Genomic DNA, 4164 nt, shown 5'->3' on the forward strand with positions numbered 1-4164 from the left:
ACTATCTCAAATTGTTCCGTTTTTTACAGGAGGAGACTTCCATTTGCACCGTCGACGGTGGCCACGATCCACCGCCTTCCGCGCTTACCTTCGGCTCCACAAAACCCCTCGCTGCCCTCTCTGAGAGGTTGCCTCTTTCGTAACCTCCCCAAGAGCACACGTCGTTGTCGTCGTTCTCTCCCACCGCCGAGCCACTCCCCAAACCACCTCCGGGCACAGATGCATTTCTCGGCCACCACTACACCTCACTCTAATATTGTGAACTCAATGCCAACAATCTAGCTCAACCCAGAATCATTCGCAGTTGCGTCGCCCTGCCTTCATCGCCTCCCGAACCGAGAAATGTTGAGCTCTTGTACGTGCCCGGGATAACCGGCATGGGTGGCGATTTGTGACGCCCCCGATTCAATCGTACACTAATCATACACGCAAATGTGTATGATCAAGATCAAGGACTCACAGGAAGATATCACAACATAACTCTAGACACAAATAAAATAATACAAGCTTTATATTACAAGCGAGGGGCCTCGAGGGCTCGAATACATAGCTCGATACACAAGAGTCAGCGGAAGCAACAATATCTGAGTACAGACATAAGTTAAACAAGGATGCCTTAAGAAGGCACAAAAGCAACATGATCGAAGAGGCAAGGCCTCCTGTCTGGGACCTCCTAAACTACTCCTAGTCGCCGGCGGTCTCCACGTAGTACCATCCATCGGCAGCGGCATCTGGCTCCAGGGATCCACCATCTGGTTGCATCAACCGAAAAGAAGAAAGAAGGGGGGAGGGGTAGCAAAGCAACCGTGAGTACTCATCCAAAGTACTCGCAAGCATCAGATCTATACTAAGTATGCATTGGTATCAAATGGAAGGTTTGTATCTGTGGACTGAACTGCAGAATGTCAGAATAGAGGGGGAAGGCCTAGCCTATCGAAGACTAGCATCTTCAAGCAGCTTCGAGCATCTTGTAGCATGTAGGAGAGTAAAGAATAGCATTTTAATATTAAACAAGCATGTTGTAACATCAACGCCCAGAGATCCTCCCCCGACTCCCTGCGGGAAAGCAATCTCGGAGCCACATATCCATCACATATCTCATGTATCCATTTCTAGTTATATAAGATCAGGATATAAGTCTGAACGTCCATTACAGTGGTCACGATATTCGAATATATAACTTCCCTGCAGGGGTGCACCACGTTACCCAACACGCTCGATCACTCTAGCCGGACACACCTTTCTGGGGTCAATGTCCGGCCTCGGAAGATCAACACGTCATAGCCCTACCTAGGCTCAGTAGATAGGTCCCCGTCTGTCTACATCCTAAGCGCTCCAGGGTCTTGGGCCCATCGTCCGCAACACTCCGGGTCATTGCGCGCAGGGTGAATACCAGCACCGCCTCGGATGGCTAGCACGATCTGACTGTGCCGCACTACTGAACTGGACGCCTGACAAAGCTTCGGCTGATACTGCGACGTGGAGGCCCATATCTATTCTCGCGTGGTGGTTAGTGTGTGAAGGCCAGAGGCCAACTCAGAAAAAATACCCAAACCTGTTAGTGCATTGGGGGCTCGCGGAGACGAGCAAAGACTCACGATAATGTGACCCCGTCGCCCCGTCTCATGGACTTACGGCAAGGGCCCAGACTGCCCGGTCGTGCCACGTGGAAAACTCGCGGGTGCTCAATGGACCCGCCCGACTTTCACATCAACTCGCGGGTACCCCTCAGGGCCGACCCGACTTCAACAATGGTCTCAAGTAAAGTAAAGGTAACCGTGTGTCCAAACATCAAGGGGAAAATCCAAGGAATCACCCACGGAGGATTCCACTCGATGTAATCATCAAGGTGAACGTAGGAGGATCCACCCTCAAGGTTCACACTTGAGGTGTTGCACGACAGCCGTATCGGGAATGGTGAACGAGGAACCACCCTCGTTGACCACGACCGAATAGCCACACTACAGAGATCTCATCAAGAGTGATGTATGAGGTTCCACCCTCGGCACTCGATGGTAAATCTGCAGAGTCGAGCATCAAAAGGGGCGTGATGTGATGTGAGGTGTCGGGCTCTGGTCATCGATCACGTTGATCGAGGCGTCGATGATGAAGCAGGGGCAACAAGGACAAGGTGGGGGTCACTGATGGCTCACTAACCAACCTATACTAAGCAGTTTAGGGTAAGCAGGTAAGGTACAATAGCAGGTTACAAAAGCAGGCTATGCATCAGAATAGGAGCAATCAATTACAGTAGCGAATCTAATGCAAGCATGAGAGAATAGAATGGGCGATATCAGGATGATCAAGGGGGGGCTTGCCTGGAAGCTCCGCTGAAAGGGGAGAAGGGTTGTCGTCGACGTAGTCGATCACAGGGGCATCAGCAACGGTCTTGGGGTCTACGGAAGAAGAAGAGGGGGAAGAAACAGTAAATACAGAGCAAACAGATGCATGACATGACAATAAGCAGCACCAGGGATGCTCTAACGCAATGCTACACAATACCGGCGAAGGGGGATAACATCCGGGAATGTTTTCCCGAAGTTTGGCATTTTCGGACAGGCGGACCAGAGGAGGAAAGTTCCATGTTCTCTATTCTAGGGGCATGTGACAGATGAACGGAGAGCGTATTTGGATTCGTCTCGTCATTCTGAGCAACTTTTATGTAGAAAGTTTTCGATCCGAACTACAGTTTAATTTCTATGATTTTCCGAAGTTTTAATGATATTCTGCAATTTTAATTTAATTCGAAAATAATGAGTAAATGCTAGGCGCACCGAACATAGTGTACACAAAAGTGTACCCAGTGGCTGACAGATGGACCAGGGGTCCCAGTTGACCAGTCAATGTTTGACTGGTCAACAGGGGGTGGGGCCCCCTGTCATTGTCTCAGCTCACTAATTACTGATTTAACTAACTAATCTAGTTCATTAGATTAATTAATTAAGTTAATTAATCATTTAACTAATTAATTAAATAATTATATATATGTATTCATGTTTTGTTTTCTCTCTTTTTTAACAGGGGCGGGCCCCACTTGTAAGTTGCCCAAGAGGCCACACGGGTTACAGGTGCAGGGGCGCCGCGGGTGCGGGCGCCCGCCCAAACGGGGCACAGGCGAGGCCGTGGCCGGCGATGGCCACCGGGGCGGCGGCGCGGCACCGGCAAGGGGAAGTGGGGGCGAGGCCAGGTGCAGTGGTGGCCGGGGCGGCCGGTGGAGAGGCAAGGCCGCAAGGGCCACCGCAGGCGTGGCGGGAACCGGGCGCGGCTATGGCGAGCTTCGGCCATGGCGAGCAACGGTGCAGAAGGGCACGAATCGAGACCGGTAAAAGCAGTAATCAGACGAGAGGCTCCCCATGAGCTCGATGGTGAGGTCGAGGGGGCCGGGGACGGCTTGGAGGCGACAAATCGGAGCGGCGAAGACGACCTACGACCATGGCGGCTAGCGAGGCTACGGGGACAAAGGGAGTAGGGGGAGGGGGAGGACGTGCGGTGCTCACTGGGGAGGCTCACGATGGCCCGGTGGGGGCTTAGTAGCTGCAGTGGGCGCCGGCGTTGAAGAAGACGGAGGCGAGCTGAGGAAGAAGATGACCCGGGGCGGAGGCGTAGGCGGTCCCTGGCGTCTTGGGGCTCGTCGATGAGGCGTAGTCGACACCGACAAAGAGAGGAGGCATGGTGGCGCAGTGTGGGGGCGGACGGTGGCCACGGTGGTTGTCGACGACGGCGACGAATGCGCTCGGGGCGAGCGGATCTGAAGGGGGAAGGAGGTGGAGAGGATGAGAGGGGGAGGGGGACTGCGAGGGAGATATTTTGGAGCGAGTGGGGGGGGCTGACGAGGCCGAGGGGGAGGTTCACGGCGTTCTTATCCCCTCCAAGGCATCACCGGCGATGTGGTGTGGCGGGGACACGTGGGAGGAGCCCTGGTCGGATGAACAGGGAAGGAGGTGGGCGGCCCGGAAGGTGGAAAGACTAGGCCGGCTCGGTAGGATGGACCGAGGCCCGGGGTGTTCAGGGGCCTTTTCTTTTCTTTCTGCAATTTCCTTTTCTTTTCCTTTCATAGTTTTCTGTTATCCTTTTAGTTTCTTTTATCTTTAGATTTACAAAATATAATACTAGCCCCTAATTTAGTGCTAACAATTAGGCCACTGCCACATTTACTTTGAGTTT

Source organism: Triticum dicoccoides, chromosome 4B (genome assembly GCF_002162155.2).
Source record: "Triticum dicoccoides isolate Atlit2015 ecotype Zavitan chromosome 4B, WEW_v2.0, whole genome shotgun sequence".
Lineage (NCBI taxonomy): Eukaryota > Viridiplantae > Streptophyta > Magnoliopsida > Poales > Poaceae > Triticum > Triticum dicoccoides.